General features: G+C 48.1%; 1 protein-coding gene across 2 annotated transcripts in view; it reads right to left on the bottom strand.

Moving 5' to 3' along the window:
* The window catches only part of mrj (DnaJ heat shock protein family (Hsp40) member B6 mrj), a 164,233-nt gene that overhangs the window by 114,964 nt on the left and 30,708 nt on the right, over positions 1-18,561 (bottom strand). For both annotated transcript variants that reach the window (XM_070531615.1, XM_065453145.2), the window contains one exon: positions 2,592-2,698. The gene's annotated coding sequence lies outside the window, so the exon portion shown is untranslated. The remainder of the gene's footprint in view (positions 1-2,591; positions 2,699-18,561) is intronic.

Below are 18,561 nucleotides of genomic sequence, written 5' to 3'. Positions count from 1 at the left end.
GGGGACAACGGCGTATGTTGGGACAACGGCGTCTGTTGCACGCCTCGACCGTGAAAGCATAACACCGGGCACACGTGCACGCAAGTCGTGGATTCACCATTCCACAAATTTCTTAGACACGGCCGAATAAAACGTTTCCTCGAAAACCGCGCAGGCTTATTATGCGAACAAAAATTCAAAGCGGGAACGAAACGTGGAAACATGTTTCCGCATTGGTGCTTCTCTCTTCGTGGCCTTTCTATTTTTTTTCTTTTGTTTCATGTGTCCAACTTTTTAATGTACTGCGTTGCACGAAGCCCGAAAATAGGCACGATAAAACGCACGTTAACTGACTTGGATGAGGCAAACCAAGAGAACGCACCTCGACATGTAAAGAAACACCTCGAAGGCGTCTGCGAGACCACTCGCACACAGGAGTACATTTGATATATGCGTGCCATTACAAACATCTCGCCTCCCCTCCTCCGCTTTCGTCTGAACTTTCCCGGGCCTCGAGATGAAGCCCCGAGATTTAAGCGTTTTAAGAGTCTCGTGTTTTACCGTGAACCAGCCGGACACGTTTCAAATAACGATAAAAACTGAAGGGTATCCATAAACCCTGCGTTCTCTATATAGTTGCTCTATTCTACTACGAATATTTTCGAAATTCGTGTTTCCTCGGGCAACTTTCCAACTGCTTATGCAATCATTTTAGGGTGACTCACTGCACTTCATAAGCTACAATAAGACATAGGAGAAAATAGGGGAAAACGAATGAAACAATGCTCTAAAAAACAAAAGCATTTACTAGACCTAACAAATTCACGCGTCCGCGCGTCCTCTATCACAAGAAAAGACGATACTGTCATCACTCTATTTAATAAAGGGCATATCAATCAATTATTTTTATCTGAACAAAATCTACAGACCAAACTTTATATGACCCATTATTCGGCACTAGAGAAAATATGTATATTGTCGGCGTTCAATAACAGGAGTTGCGTCGCATTAATTCAGAACTGCCGTATTCTTTTTAATATGATATAAGGAGATATTAGCGCACAATTTAAAGCGCCGGCTACTCCCTATCTCTTGAGTGGTTCCGTCATACATCATACAGGGTTCAATGTTACATATCGAATAATCTTTGCACACAAGCACCAGGACTTATCTCGCAACATTTTCACAGGAAGACTATGACGTAAGGAACGCATGGTACATACAGTATACAAGGTCAATGTCTCGTTTCCACAGTTATGTAGATAAAAGTCTTAAAAGTACAAACGATACTGTCCCCTAATAACACAGTGTCCAGTCTGCGGGTGGTACATACATCGTGTAAATGCATTGTCACATACAGTCACAACAGAACAGTCAACATAACATATTTCACAAACAGATGCATATATACAGTGACATTGAAATGAAGGGAACAATGAAAGCGCTAATAACGTCCTACAATTCCGCTGTCTTCAAGAAAAGTCTTTAGTGCTTTTAAAGCGCTCTTCTGCAAGGCCGTTGTATACGCCAAGGGCCCAAAACTTTCCTTAAACTGAAAGGTTTGCGGTCTAATTTAATTAGCGCTGATTTAAGTCGGCATCTTGGTGTGTCGTGATGTGGGCAATCTAGAAGGAGGTCTATCTTCGTCTACAAATCCACAATCACATTCGGGGGTTTCCACACGGCTAATTCTATGCCAGAAATGCTTTGTGTAGGCAGTGCCTAGCCTTATTCGATGAATAAGGGTTTCCATAGTTCTGTCTAATGACAATGAAAATTTGAATTCAATAAATGGATCAATATGGTATAAGTCTGAGCTCTTAGAATTCTGGTAAAACCAAGTGTTTCTAGACTTTTTGAAAGATGCTGTCTTTATAATGCAGCGTAATTCATTCTTTGATATTGGGAGCGGAACCGTATCATCTTTGAGGTGTGCTTGTCGTGCTGCTTCATCGGCTGCTGTGTTGCCAGGAATGTTGCAATGCCCTGGTATCCACTGGAATGCTATTGCATGTTTCGCTTCGCTTGCCTTTGTGAGGTTTTAAAGTGTTTCATATATTATACTGTCACTGAATGTTTTCCCCTTTGTGCTGCAGAGTGATGTGAATCGCTAAAAATTACCCATTCTTGCGCATTCCTTACTGACAATATAAATTTTATCGCACATAGAAACTGTCGTATTGATGAGTTACTCTTTACTTTGTTGTCTGGACGATGAGCGGGTCACAAAGCTGCATTTCTTAAGTAACGATAGTGTCACCTCCCTCAATATGTCCGAAAGCGCCAAGAATAATTATTTTTGCACACGCTTTGCGCATGACTGTCCTTAAGGTGCCTTCTGAGAGAAACTAAAGCTTAACGTGATTCAATTCAGGCCCTCAAGGAAAGCGCTCTGTATGAGTCAAGATATATGGAGCACGTTGTGGTAACAAGGTTACCGCACGCGCACACCATGCTTACGTTCGTTTCCCTTTTTTTTTTTAACAGTGTAGATATGTGTAAGTTCCATTCGCTAAAGCGTGGCCCTCTGGTTTTGTGTGCATATCTATAGCACCGCAGCACAGATGCCACTCATGTACTGTATATGTACATATTACCAAACGTGAACTCACGTGTCGAAGGCTCGCAGGTAACGCAGGTAGCGTAGATCTCTACCCGGGTCAAAATACGGCGGCTCGGATCCGTCAGAAATGGCAGCTCGCCACAGATCACGCGGGACCTGTAAGAAAAAGTCAACGCGTTCAAGTCCGCGCTGCAATCTATAGGGGAGGGGGAGAGAACGAGAGTAAAGAAAAAAAGAATGGAAAGTAAAATGCAAGCTGACGAGCACGGGATACGCATTTAGAATGGTTTAGTATGACAGCGATTTTTTCAGGGTGTTATTCCGCCCTATGTTCACTGCCGTGTCGTCATTGTTGTGACATATGAATAGATTATAGCCATAATTTAGATCAATCATTTCCCAGGGTCTGTCTTTTCAGGTACATACACGTACGCATCCCTTTCAAAAGCTTTCTGACAGCGATAAGCTAATATAGAGATAAAGGAATGGCTAAATGAGAAATATAGTGCACATATAACACTCCCAAACAGGGCTTTAGTGTTTAAAAACTACTGGCGCTTTCCTGAAAGAAAGTTGGAGCAACCACATCGACAGTATCTCACGCGTACTGTTGTCGCCGCGTCGTTATGTCCATTTCAGTGGGTGCATAATGCCAGCGCCTCACGTCAGGGTGATATCGGCGTTTCTCTGCAGTCTAACTTAATTCAACGACTTGCAGTCAACCTCCATCGCGCGTATATGTGAGATTCGGGCAGCGGAACCTCGGGAAGGCCACTGTGCCGGCTCGCTGCCATGGTATACATACTGCAATGTCACAAATTAACAAATTTACGGTACAGTATTCGGTCAATCGCCTGTATACAATCCTTACTAAAGAATACGCGCTGCGTTCCCGACCGCATGTGCGTCGACTGCACTGCGGTTTCTCGGCCACCGCAGTGCGTCGTCATCCCGTGCACGCGCCAGTACTTGCACGCACCGAACGCGAATCACGTTCGCCCTCCGCCCGGCCTCGCCTTTATCGCGTTTCATAACGATGCGCACAACGACCTCCGGCTGTCAGTCCGCTTATGAAAAGCGCAAGGTCGCTGCGCCTTCTTCGTCAGCCACAAGGGGCCACGTACATCCCGCCCCTGCTCGTTGACCCCGAAGGCTTCCATGTAGGGGGTCTAATCGAAGAGGACGAAAAATGTGCGGCACAAAAGTTTTAATCTCGTCAATGACCCTGTCACGCACGTGCAACGCCTATACCGACGGTCGCAGGCAGGCGCGGTCGCACACATATGGCGGACGAAGAGGGACACGTCGACGCTTCGCTCATTACTCATTCACAAATTTCATTCGTCGCGGGAGCATCGGGTTTGTCCGGACGGTCCCGAGGACGCTCTTGTTTTCGTACTACTACGATCTCCGCCCCCTATAGCGACGTGATCGACGACCGCGCCCCGACGTTCACACGCCCACGCTGCTCGCCGCCGCTTCGAGGAGCGGCCGGTCAGCGCACACGACGCGAGCGCACACGAGGCACTTCGACCTCGCACACGCTGTTTCATGCTACGCAGTACGTGTCACGACATGACCAGCGGATCCGTGCGATCCGGTCAGCTCCGAGCCGCCTAAACATTCAGCAAGAAAGATAACTATTCGATGACAATATACTCAAGGACAATTGTGTGCTTCATATAGCTTATCAAGCCAGACATGGCAGATTGCCCCTTCGAATTTCGACGTTTCTTGGGTGAAGAAAGGTGGCTTCTTAGAGAAGGAAATGACCAACAAGCTTAGAGCCCAAATCACCCAGCCGATGTCACTCCGGCGTCATGAATGTCAATTGCCTTAATACTGCATACTTGTTTAGATTTCTTAGATACTTTTTCTCTTTTTACTTGGCAGGAAGAGCTTTCATAAACTGCCAGGTCGTGTTTTGCGTTTCGCGTTCACTTATAAACGCAATATGTAATCATCATTACTTAATAATCGATTAATTACCTTTGACCAGGTGTTACCGTTATATGTGACGTCACGAGAATCATAAGGAAGAATCCTTGTGAGGTCGAAGGAATATCAAGGTGACGCTGTCGCCCTTCCTTTGTTTTTACGTCGTTTCACACCACATCAAGACTTGACTGCTCGTAGAAAACGGTGCATTTGGTATTCTATAGCAATGGTAATCTAACCATTTGGCTGAACATCATGCTGCCTTTATTGTCCTCTTATCTAACCACCCTACCCGTTTTGTGGGGACATTATTCCACATAAACTTATAATCCCTAGTCACCTACGTTCAGCTGTAAATAATATGTAAAGAGCTAAACTAAAATAACCGTAGCATATCGTCAAGACACGAGGGAGTATATCTCGGTACAAGAGCCAGTGAGTAGTGTAGCAACTGAGCGCACAGCGACGAACGTTCAATAAAGCATCGGCGAAGGAGAGACATAAGCACAGAACACAGGCGCAGCACTTGCTGATTCTGCATCTATTCTGCTTACACGAGACGCCAGCAGTTCACCCAGAGCGGTAGCACGGAAAGTTTGTCCAGACGATACACGTGCTCGCTATGGGATTCCGACTATAACGCTGTTTCGTTTTACAGCTGTATAGGTGTTCGACAGAGTATAAGCAGCTGCCACTCGCGAATAAACGAGATTGGCGCAACCTATCCAGGCGTTTTCGAAAGCCCCGTTCGATGGACGAATTGGGCGAACACCTGCTTTCTATTGCTCAATTCACTGCAGTATAGCGACGCGTTTAGCCGTCTGTATAGCATATATACCTCAATAAACAGAATGAAAGCTAACCGCGTCGCAAAGCCACGATTTCCAATGTAACTGCGCAACGCAATCTGACAGAGGCCTTACAAAACTCTCATTGTTTCAGGAGGCTGCGACTGCGTTTTGTTGCAAATTGTTAGCCTAATGGCTGCTAACACCAAAGGCGTGGCGCCACTTCTAGCGTGGCGCCACTTCTATCGACCAGTCTCTTCCCTGTCGGACTGCAAGGTCAGGCGAAAGTGTGGGCCACTCGTTATTAAATATTGCGCAACATATCGCCATTGTTGAACAGCCTTTTGCGCGTTATCTTGTTCCGTATTCCGTAATTTAGTCGGTACGGCTTGTAAGAATCGAATAGGCAGAATTAACAGAAAATGAAAGAAGGACTTCCTTTCTCTACTTTTATTATTTTTTTATGTGATATCCTTGTACTAGACTCTCGCGGGTTTTTGTTATTCGTGTCGACGCTAAATAAAGCCGGACGATCCTGAAGGCAATGTCATCAAAGGCGTGGGCGTACAGATTCTTATCATACAGGGTGTCCCAACTATCGTGCACCAAGATTTAAAAATATGTAAATGCCACGTAGCTGGACAGAACCAAGGTAATGTTGTTCGCCATCGCTTGGAGATAATCAGAGTATCTTTTGCATTCCGCCCAATTGCATAAGTAGTCTTAATTAATTAATTAATCAAATTCTCAACTACTATAATTTGAGGAAAATTGTCGATGAAAGAATTGTAGAGCGACATGAAAAACTCCCGATACAGCTTTCTGTTCCTCAATACGTGCTTCATAAAAGTGTTTTTCCGAGCGTGAAAGAAGCCCGCGAATACACAAAAAGTGCCTCGAGCGGCCAGTCGCGCGGCAGTCGCGCGGTCGTGGCCCTTGCGCAAGTGGAGGCGGCCGTGCTGGAGTGCGCAATGCACTCCGCCTCCATTTTCAATATGAAAACAGTTATGACAAAGCGATTTCAATGGGCGATCATCGAATTGTAGGACGCCGTAATTCTCTCGCACTACAGTACCTCGGGGATATAGCATGAGCAAAGTTTCGCTTCCTTGTCTTCGCATTCGGTTCAGGGCCCTTTAGCAGAAGCTCTTCTTCTCATTCCTCCGCAGGGCGGTATACGTTCTCGTGCGGGGAAGGCGAAGCACGAGGCAGCGGCGCGTGCGCCTCGCGTGTCCCGCCTATTGGAGTCAAGGCGAAGCGTGCCCCTGCAGGAGCGCCCTACACACGCAGGGAAGCCCCCCTCTAAGCAGGCTGAAGAAGCGGGGGTGCGCGGAGCAGCCTTGCAGAGCGTCACGTTGGCGCAATACGCAGTACACTGACGACGTCTTGGCTCCTCCTCCCATTGTGTCCACGCGTAGAGACGCCGCCGATTGTTCTTCGCGCATTCGAGAAAACCCTGCGAGTGCCGTTTTCGAACACACGAAGCGGCACGCTCCGCACGTGCGGTCTGAAAAAATACCAACGTGCACCATCAATTGAACAGATAATATATTTTTTCGCTTTTTTTTATGCCCTGTTCATTCATTTTCTCTCCATCTCTTTTGTGTTTGTGAGCTAGTTTTAGGCTTCGCATTGCCGAAGAGCATAACAATAAGATAGTGACGTTTCGCGCGCTATTCTGCTCCTTAGAAGCGTTCTGAAAAATCGTAATCTGATGCCGTTTCCACTACTGAGGCCGCTGTAACCCGCACGAGCGAACCTCTGCTCTGTGCTCAGGCGAGGAGAAGGAGGAGGAAGATAGAAAGTGAGAAGGCAGGGAGAGAGAGATTCTTGTTTGGGAAGGAAGAAATATGGGGTAAAGTGCAGCGCAGTAACTGTCTCTCAGATGAGGACACCTCAACCGCGCAGGCAGGGATGTCCAGAAACGCGTCTGGTTGGCTATCCTACTCGGTGGACGTGAAAGATGGAATAGAAAGATGAGATAGAGAGATGAGGGGGGGGAGGGGGGAGGAAAGACGCGGTGAGCTCGTGTATGCACGCGGGAGGCAAGGGCCAGCAGGGACACGCTGTCCTTCTAATGAGCATCCCTCTGTAGTCACAATGGGTATCTTTGTCATTCATTCACCGTAAGAAATGTAGATGCACAGAATTGACAGACCCAAACAGCCTCAACAGCGCCTTCAAATACTACTCACGTATGCGTATGGAGGATGTGAGTTCCGCACGAAAGAAAGGCTAAGAAAAGCTACCCATTTACATCTCTTTACCGCCACGAACCTATAACGCATTTTACATTCTTTTAGTAAAGTAATGCTCGCTGATGACTCTCCCGAGATTCTGTCACGAACTGGGGAGTCATATTAACTTTCCAAAACGTGGAGACTTATGTCTGTGTATAGCTTCGGAACACATGGATAACCCGGCGTGTGTGTTCCTCCAATATATTTCACCAGTGCACAAATTTCTCACGAGTTGTATCCTTGGATCTCGATTCGGAGTTTTGGAGCATTTCCTGAATCTGTCAGGTTCACGTGCGACTCTCCCAGCTAATATATGAAGCGCAGTAATCCTCATAAAACGTGGTGACTGCGTACATAAGGAGAGTACGGTATGTGAAATTTCCGAAGCATCGAAAGTCAGTTACACGAAAGCTAGACCTCAGTACTTGTTTATGCGACGGACGCTACTGACGTAACATCTATATGGCTCCGACCAAACAGCTGTTCCCATAGCATGTATGCTTCTTTTTCATCTTTTTTTTTATTAATGCTCATATCACCAATGTTCACGCAAACGCCTAGAATCGTACAGTCGACCTCAAAAGTTCTTTTTCTTGGGGGGGGGGGGGGGGGGAGGGCGCTGGTTTCGCGACAAACCTGGGTTGTTACCTAGGGCTTTAACATTCAGACCGCAAAACAATGCTGCGCATTGTCGATGACACGTAATGATATAAATTGCAAATAATAATTCAGGAGTGCAAACTTCGAGGAAATTCAGACTTTTTTCCTATGCTGCCCGTAATATTTTGCAGTTGACTGTGGGCATATAAACTTACCGGTAAATTCATACTCATTGTATTAACTAGCTCTATAAATGGGCGCCTAAGCCGTTCCGTCTGCGGAATATGATTGTGCTCAGAGGGAGGAGCTAATTCAGGAAGAGGAGTCCTTGTCCCACATCGACCATGGCCGCCATTATAAAAATCAATATTGCACGCCTCTTCGAGCGAGCGCACCCCTCCGTTGCTGCTGCCGGCGTCCGTACGCAATCTTCCGGGCGTGTTCAATGCGCGCTTTGTGCATACATTACGCGCGTTGCTCGGCGCATACCCGGGGTAATACGGGAGTGCTGCACACGAATGTAAATACGCTCTCCCATCGAAGCACGCGCGGGCATCTTCAAAGGTTCACGCACATCGCACGCGCCGGCCGCGGCGAAGCCACTCTGTGACGGCTCTGCACCAAGGCTGTCGAAGAGCACGCACACAAACGCACTCTCTCTGCCGAGACGCAGCGGGAGTGGATCCCCACTTTCGCGGAGATTGCGGCGAGACGAAGGTTCTGCACGCGCCGCTGAGCAGTAAAGTATCGACGAGCGCAACCTTCCTTTTCGCCGCAGCCCCTCCCATTCGAGGCGCTCCTCTTCCGAGAGACGGCCTGCCGCCCAAATGCTGGGCCGCACGTACGCTATCACGTTTCCTCTCATCAGAGGATGCTTCGAGTGGCCGCGCCTTCGGTACGGGTGCCGCATCGACTCGCTCACACCTTGCACTTCACGGTAAGAGGGCGCTGTGACGCTTTCATTAATCGCCCCCACGCAGCGTCGCCGTCACTATAGCCGATAGGGATGCAAAGAAAGTGAGACATTCCAGACGACAAACACTCTCGCTTCGTCGCTCGACTGAGGGTTACGAGTGTTAGGCACCGAGCTTTGCCGAGCTCAAATTTGGGAACGTTCGCGCTTCTGATCTCGATCGCAAAAAGAAAAAAAGTACGGTTACACAACGCACGTGCACTTCGACATTTCAAAGCGTAGTGCACACTCTCGACTCGCGATGAGCGACAGGAAGGGTCGCAGCGAATCGGACGAGTCTTCCGATCTTGCTTACACCGTACGCATGGGAACGTTATACGAAGAACGCTTCAGCGCCAGGTACCAAAGCCTTCTCGGGCGAGGCTATTATATAATCATCAACTTGCCGTTGTTCCTGCCGCAGCGTGCTCCTGCAGCTGTTTATCGGTTGTGCTTTTGCGATGGGGCAATTCTGACGCTGAGCACGACCTCGAAGTCGTGGTTTCGATTACAGGTATCGATTAGCGTCTATAGGCGCGCAATGTGGAAACGAGGACGCATATACAGTGGCGTAGCTAGGTCGTCTGGCACCCGGGGCCCTTTGCTCATCTGTCATCCCCCCCCCCCCCGGGTGTAGTCGAGGAAGGCGAGGATATCGACAATTTTCGGGTGTCTTCAGACGTATATGACACCCCCCCCCCCTCCCTACTGGCCCCGTGCACTCGGGGCCCACGGCCCCCCCGGCCCCCCCTGTTGCTACGCCACTGCGCATATGTATGCTGATTTCGGTGCACTTTTTTAAAAGGAATTCTATGCGGTCGGTAATCAGGTGCCGCCCATTATGACGTCTCTCGATCGTGGCCCGCATCTCGTTTTATGAAATAACAATAATTAAAAAAAAGCAATTCAAGCACTAACGACGTCGTATATGACAATCCTCGACGTGCACACGCACACTGGTTAAGCTAGTTCGAGGAGGGGATTGCAGAGGAGTGACAAAAAAAAAAAAAAATCTGTGGCACCAACAGCAAGCCATCAAGCAACTAATAATTAAAAGAAACCCATGCTGCGAAGTGATCCAAACAACGCAATCAAGAACACGTTATGCTACTATTCTGCTTGCGTACGTAAGCGAGGAAGTATCATGCCTATACAGCAATACTTTTGCCTTCTGCACAAAAACTGAATGCTCGTGGCCATATACGTACGGTCGAGTGCCCGCGCGGCAAGCAAATGGCCGCACAAGGAAAGAGCACAGACATCACTGCCGCACGCATTCTACGCGAACAAGGCCGCTGCAATGAGCGTGAGATTAAGCGAAATGAGTCAGCGCTGTTCCGCCGACATGCACGCTCAGTGTATTCCGTCCCTCCGTCGGACGAAAAAGGACTAAATGCATTCCCGCATGTCTGGACTGGCACGCTCGGGTGAGCCCGTGCGTTCCGCTTTTACAAGTAGGGCTGCAGATCCCATAGGCACCTCGTAAGCGTCTAAGCTTCGAGCGGCTCCGAGAAACTGGGAAGACTGTCGTAAAACTGTGCAGAAACCATCGACAATGATTGTCAATGTATGTAAGCGAATAACACGAACGAAGGAACGAGCGAGCGAGCGCACGAACGAACGAACGACCGGGCCAGCGAGCAAGCTACAGCATCAACTCCTCCCCCCCCCCCCCTTCTCCTCCTCCCCCAACCCTCCGCGCAACTCGGTTGCCCGAGAGCACGCGCCTTCGTACATACAGGTCCTACCACCGACAGCCACGAAAACGGGAGAAAGAGCCAAAAAAGAAAAGACAGAAAGCCAGGCGAAACGATAACCGCCTTACGTTCGCCGGCAGAGTATCTGACAAAGGTACCATTACTGTTAGTACTTTCGCACCGTTCAGCTATGGGCGCTTCGCGACATGATCGTTCGCAACGTGACAACGTGATTCCGTTGTTTGCACCCGCACCCCTCGCTATTTGTGCTGTGCTTCTGCGTTTCACCGTGTCAATCTTTCTCCCTCAACATCTTCGAACTGAAATCTTCCCCAGTATTACCTTCCCAGCTCTTCGCCGACTTCATCGCGTCTTGCGCTAAATTCACTCGCGATTGCCTCCTTGCAGTTCTGTCTATTGCCATCTTATCTGACGCATGTCTCAACGTTGGCGAATTTCGTCGTTCTTCGAATGTCGTCATTTCGCACTGTATCTTGCCCTGCTATTCGATCTACGTTAACTGTCCCGTTTCAGCTACTTACATCACTTCGAACGTCAGGAGTTGTTAGTGAGCTTTGACAGAAATGATTGGCGACACGAAAACATCTCTCTCTCTCTCTTTCTGTTTCTTTTTTTTTTTTGATGGCTTACGTTGCACACGGACCGCTACTGCAATAGACCGCAGAGGGCAGGAATAACACAAGAGTTCCATTCCGTCCTGCTCCCCCGTGTCCACACTCTTCCTCTGTGGCAAGAGCAGCGCAGAACCTTCTTTGGTATCGCCACCATCAGCCATTTGGAGCAGTACGTTGATGATAAGAATGGAACAAAATATGGAACAAAAACAATCGTTCCATTACACCTGCCGAGGTTTCTACGAATGACTGTTCTCGCTGTTCTCTTCGAGGCGACGCCAGTGAAAACGTGTACACGAAGCAGAAAGCAGGGCACGCGAAACGACGTACAAATAAAGAAATACACCCTATATTGAGCTACATAACCTGTGCGAGTATGCGCAAGCCCTGATGAAATTGGATTCGACCTCAAAGAAACAAAAATATTTAAACGTAAGGGAACCTAGCTGAGTCGGTGCGGTGACATGATTAAAACATCGCGAAATTAGGTCAAGGGAAGAAACAATGGAGCTTATTAGGGGGGAAAAGTTTATACAAGTGCTTTAGCTATGTGGGACGCGACTTATTCGTGCAAGTCGTGTCAAACAAGTGCAATGCAGTCGAACGCCTTCATGGCGAAGTGCTTGAGACACCTGAAGTCTTTCGTTGTACAGGTCACGTCATTCTAAAGATCGTGCAGCGCACAGCTCACATAAGAACTACTCATTCCGTTATATATATAAAGCTGTGCTCGACTGTAGCTGGCGGCGGCATGAGAGAAAAGTACGCGTTGTAAGGGATGAAGAGGTCGATCCCACCGCTGGCATCCAGTTGTAAGGATTGTAGGTCGTAGGGAGGAACTTGGGAGGAACTAGGCATACAGGGTTTATTTACAGTACTTACATTTTAAAAAAGAGATACATTCTACAGTCTAGCGTGGCTCCCACATGGAGCACGCAAGACGAAGCATACAGCATGCGAGCACGGAGCTCCAAACGCACCGAGCACACTGCTGGTCGAGCACTATGACGAGCACACAGCTCACAAGCACGATCACAGAGCACGATGAAGAGCACACGTACTCTAGCTGCGACAAACAGCCGCTTATAAGCACTCCGTTCTCCCTAGATCCCTAGGTGAGGTAAAAACGGCAGTTCACCGCCAATTCGTAGCGTCCAACGTCATAGCAGTCTACCTGCCTTTTTGGAGGAGGAGGGCTCACACACACACGTACACACTTTGGATTCCCGTAGATTCCCGTCCCCGTAGCCAGGTGGCCTGACCTGACCGCCTGACCCCAGCCGGCGCCTCTAAATTCCAGAACTGGCTTTCTCCTTTAGTCGCCACGAGTGTCAGCAGACTGTGACGAATCCTAGGGCCCACGTACCGCAAAGCACCTTTTTGTTAGGGAAGCTCTTCTTGATGCAGAGAAACCATGAAGACCCGGCAAAGCAATAAACAATACACGGGGCGCCAAACGTGGCCAGCCCTGCTGCCATCGCCGATTCTCCGAAAGAGGCGCATGGTGGATTAACGCTGTCGTCTTCACTGGTTCTCTGAAGGGCGCCACCACAGCGGGTCGATCGAAGCACCTGCAGCGGGCTGAGATAGTTTTGCAAAGCGGTACCCCTGCAGGCCGATCCTAACAGCGTACGGTTTGAACATCGCGCTGCTATGTGTTGCGTCAGATTTCCGATAGAAATATAAACTTTCAATCTTGTCGCTCGGTATATGAAACACTTGTCCATTCGCACTATACTTGTCTACCGTGCTAGACATATCGTGCGGCAAATAACGTGGGAAAATGTGGGAAACCACTGGAAAGCGCGAGATGTGCGGGACATAGCGGTAACTGCGTTAACGTGGGACTAAGGCAATACATTGCCAAGTTCATATATAGTAGTAACATTTAATGGACTATCGTATAGTTCAGAAATATTAAAGGGTGTATATATGTGCGCCCTTCGAACACGAACACGCATAGTCACACAATATATGCACTGCCTATGCTCATGATTACTCCTCCTCCATACCCCTCTTTTCTTCTCTTCCCCTTCCCTCCATATGCAACGTGCTTATATGTCCCGCATGATTGGTTACAGCCACATACCGGCGTTTCACTTTTTCGTACCATATGACATAAGCTGCAGTCATTAGGGGAGTAAACGTTACCCCCCCTCCCCCCCCCCCAAAGAAATCGCCACAAATAAATGTTTTCTGCTTCGTCTTCCTCAATGAAACAAACTAAGAACTTTCTCTATAAAATTGCATAAAAAGAATAAACAGATTGCTGACATCGCAGAAATACAAAGCCGCAGAAACAAGAACGAGAACACAAGTGATATCTCACAAGACTTTGCCATACATTTTTTTTTCTTTCAGGAATTTTTTTTTACGGTGCATCGTCGCACGCTTCATTACAAAGGGTGCATTCACACTATATATATAGCGATTGACTCAGGCCGCATGACCGGCGCGCGACCGACGAGCAAGGAGCGACTCCCGGCTATACCGTTGTTCACACCGAGATGTCTCGCGATTGATGCCGTTCACGCGTCTCCGCGCGCACTGACGTCGCCACGCAAGATGAGCGTCAGCGTACACACAGTGTTCTGCTCCTGCTCTGCTGATTGGCTCAGTAGGTTTGTGACTGCAGTCACGCGACTGAAAAATCGAACAGCGAGCGACTGCACCCAAAACAGTCGCTTTTCGACCAAAGCGGCCACTTGCGACCAGCTCGGTCGCGCGACTTCTGCGAGTCGCTGCTGTAGATGAGTCCTTGGACCGACGAAAGCATCAGTTCTGACCATTGCCGTTCCGCTTCACTTCGTGTACGGCACTCCACTTTTGCATACAGACGACGTGACCGGCGCAGCCATTCCCGCTGACAGACGACCGAGGAGGCTCGCAGTGAATAAACGCAAGCAGAGCATTGCTTTGACACACAAAGGGAACCGCATCAGATATATATTGCCGCCGGTAAATATGCATGAGACGCGAGCCGATGGTTTTCGCTTATCCTTAGCATTTTTCAATCCCGCGTTTCATCTTACTCACCGTATAATCCCTTACACCGAACAAGGCTCCCGGAGAATGGACCGTACGTTTGCCTTCGCGATAATAAACGCGGCAGCATATAACAACGACCTCCGGGACATGCCCGAATAACACCAGCTTGCGCGGCTTAGCAGATCCGCGTGGTAGAAAAAAAAAAACGCTCAGTAAGACAAACGCAACGATCGGCGCGTCGCGGCGACATAAAATGCAAGGCGCTGAGAGCGGGTCCGATCCCCGCCCGGCCGAGTACGCGACTATGCAACCCAGCCAGAGGACATGCAAGCCCATTTTCTTCGGATATCTCTGGCAAAAATCGCACTCGCAGCACTGCAGCCCACGGGATTAATGCTATCGCCGGCTGAACGAATGCAATAAAAGGAGTCGTATGCTCGAATAACACAAAGTCGGGCAAGGTCAGACTGCCCATATAGCGAACTCGTCTGTATGGCCGCGCCGTTACCGTAACTGCCGCCCATGCATGTGTAGAGTTATCGCACGTGCGCAATTCCGAATCTCTAGAAAGCTGGTAAAAACCAAGTTTTGCGAATTGTCGGCCATGCAGAATGAAAGAACGAAGAAGTTATAGGTGGCGCATGGAGAGTGGAATGGCTTTAGCTTGAGTTGATTTTCGTCCCAGTACTCGACTTGTATTTCTCTTTGAGTGCGATAAAATTTATCACCCTCGTTGTACCAGTCATGTGCATGCGTGTGCGCTAAATTTACGCCATATCCCTGCGACGAGGTTGAGTGGGGAGGCCGACTGTTAGTGCGTTCAGTGCATCAATACATTCAGTCTTTCTCTATTGCTTAATGTCACCGAACTGAATACCCCTATTTAGTATAGCAATTGAGTTCTGCAGGTTTCCTGCATACTCACTTTTCTCCTTTTAGCAGTCTTTTTTAAATTTTTATTAAATGATAATTTACGAGGTATAACGTGCTGGACTTATCGCCCGCTCCGAAAGCCTCCCGTTGAAGCGTGCAGCGATGTCTAGAGAAATGTGACTGCAGTGTAGTCTGCGGTAGCCTATATATAGGTAACTGCGACTAGGACAATAAAAGAAAGGAAGGGGGGGAGGCGGGGAAGGTAAGAAGTTTCTGAAGCCATCGCGCACGCTAAGCCATACATGTATACGGCGGCTAAAGGCGGCCGGTTGCGCAAATTTTCGCGTCGCAGAGGCCCCTTGGCAACGACACATCGAGCACCGGGCGGGTCGATGCACACAGAGTGCATCGACACAGAGTGTCGATGCACTCTGTGTGCATCGACACTCTGCATCGAGAGTGCACTCTGTGCACTCTCGATGCACACAGTTACATCGACATGCACACAGAGTGCAATCAGGAACGCGGGGAGAACGACTGGCCGCTGTCTCGCATGAGTTTAGGAATAACGGCACTCGACAGGGCGGTGCAGCGGCAGGAGGGGAAGCGGGCACACGCTAAATAGCAAATCGCGCCGTCTTCCGAGCGGCCCAGCGGGGACTCTGTGCATATGCATGTGAGCGGCTCCTTTGAGGAATCTCTTCCTTCAGGCTGTCATCTGTCGTAGACCAATGCGCACACGATGTCGGCGATAAAGCACACGATGTCGGCGATAGCATCGAGGAACAGTCGAGGATACTGGCTGCGATCCAGCCAACGACTGTCTCCCATTTATTAAATGTTTATAGCGAAACAATTTTGCCGAAGAGGCTTCATATATAGCATCTGGCAAATATCAGGAACTATACGATAAGTTATTTAGTTAAATTTCACTAACCTGCTTAATTGTTAACCGTACATTTCTTATCTGCATATAGTTGAAGCCGATCATTGGTCGAGTCAGGTCCACTTAAAAGAAATTATGAAACCAGCACCAATTCCGGATATTTGTCTCCAAACCTGCTGTGGAATGCATCGGCGGACTACGTAACGATTTCTCAGAAATCTCATTGGAAGAGCAATATCTGTTACTGGAATTCACACGGCTTGCCAAAGCTTCAGTTCTTTCGCTTAACCTCAACTATACTGACTAACATCTGCATAAGTCTGATCCCAACTGCACGCTGCTCTTTCTATATACCCCCCAAATCACTTCATACATGCCAAACAACTACACTGCATCGGGCGTATAGAATGCAGCCCAATATTACAACCAGCTGGCGCGGCATGCGCCAGTCGGCATGCTAAGTCATGTTCCACCCATCAAACTTTATCGTTTGAGCTAATAAAAGAGGACGTGACCATCCTCTAAGCCAAGCACACAATCGCATGAATCGTGGCGGATTCAACAGCTGCGAAACGTCCAGAACAGTGTCACAAGTCGCCGGCTGTAAGCCTTGTAAGGGGACCAGCTCGCCATGAGGATTGCGAGCCTCGGATTGGCTGTGTTTGCTGCACGTCGACGCTTCCTATACGTTGCACTATATCTGAATCTGCGCTTCTCTGCTGAGCACGGTCGCGGCTTTGATGCCAGTCAATAGCGTGAATATTTCGGTGAGAGTGGAACGCAAAAACGCTCGCGAACTCATGTTTTGGTTGAACATCTTGAAAGGGCAGCGAAAGACGACGAAGACAGAAGGTAGGAACACACAGGACAGCGCTGAACTCACAACTAACTTTATTCGAAGGCATACACAAACCTATGTCCTACAACCGATAGCCACGTGCTCTCCCATCGATGGCGTTATTATCAGTGCGCAGGCAAAAACGCAAAATCCCGTAATCTAATGCTATACTATGAGGTGGCTTAAAAATTAAAATTCACTGTCTTACAAATTTATTGATGGCATGCTTACATAACGCGGTTCTTCTTTCCTGATATTAGTAGGCGTCAATATTCTCCCTCGTAGTCTGATTTCTATGCGCGGAAAGTATTGTGGTGTATTCATAGTATTGTGGTGTCTTAAAGACACCACAATACAAGGATTTTGCGTTTTTGCCTGCGCACTGATAATAACGCCATGAATGGGAGAGCACGTGGCTATGGGTTGTAGTACATAAGTTTGTGTATTCCTTCGAATAAAGTTAGTTGAGAGTTCAGCGCTGTCCTCTGTGTTCTTCCCTTCTGTCTTCGTCGTCTTGCGCTGCCCCTTCAAGATGTTCAAACAGCACCAACTCGCCCAAATGTCCATCCTTCTCATGTTTTGGTGCACAATAAACACACGCCACACCCCTCCCCCCCTGTGGTTAAATTTAGTCTGGTGGCGTCCTTCAGAATGTTCAAGGGAAACGCGTCCCCTTATAGCCCTATTCTAAACATTCCATTGTTAACCGTCCTGTCCTTCCTTCCATTTTTGTTCTCTCTCGTTCTTGAAATGCAAAACACCATCGATCATTGCTCTTCGAGCCAAAGGGCAGAACAGAACACGCCGGGTTCAAATGGCTTCTTGTCCTAAGAAGTGTTATTAAATAAAGAATTCTTTATATATCTATTTTGAGTACGCAGTGTATTTGCCATGAATGTTTGCTCCACCTACCGAGCGTTTCGGACTATGTTTGCGAGGTTCCTGATTTTGTTTCTTTATTTGCTAGTACTTTATATTTTTTTTGGTTAATTTCGCTTTGAGTTAGCGACTAAACGTTTTCATATGACGAAAAGAAATGAATAATTAGAATGAGAAAAGGAAAAGAAATAAATATTGACAGTCACTTAAGTAGTATCACAAGGTGATTTGGTGTTCAAATCACCTTAATCCACCTTAACCCACTTTAATTCACCTTCATTCACTTTACGTTACCTCAATTCACTTCACGCCACTTAAGGTAGCCTTACTCTAACTATACTTCTAGCTCTTATTAATTTTACTTCACTGTAACTCACTTTAATTCCCTGAATTACCCATAATTACTACTAATCAACACTGTTATACCGTTTACTATCTTCTGTACTACTACTGAGGTCCTGCAAGACGCTGATGAGGTCACCTTTTCCCCGTTGGCTGCGCCGTCACGTGCCCAACGACACACGCAGTAGGCCACACGTTTACCCAGCCAGATAACTGCGACGTGGCGTGTGCAATGATGCATGCACTGTAGGCACACCTTCGGTCAACCGCAACCACGGAGCAGCCGCGGCGTCTGGGAAGCACGTTCGTCTCGCACCCCGGAGGTCCGGGTTCAATTGCCACACAGACCGAAATTTACTAAAT

The sequence above is a fragment of the Dermacentor albipictus genome, chromosome 1 (assembly GCF_038994185.2).
Source record: "Dermacentor albipictus isolate Rhodes 1998 colony chromosome 1, USDA_Dalb.pri_finalv2, whole genome shotgun sequence".
NCBI classification, from domain to species: domain Eukaryota; kingdom Metazoa; phylum Arthropoda; class Arachnida; order Ixodida; family Ixodidae; genus Dermacentor; species Dermacentor albipictus.
The sequence above is the reverse complement of the archived record's forward strand: the minus strand, read 5'-3'. Positions and strand labels throughout refer to the sequence as shown.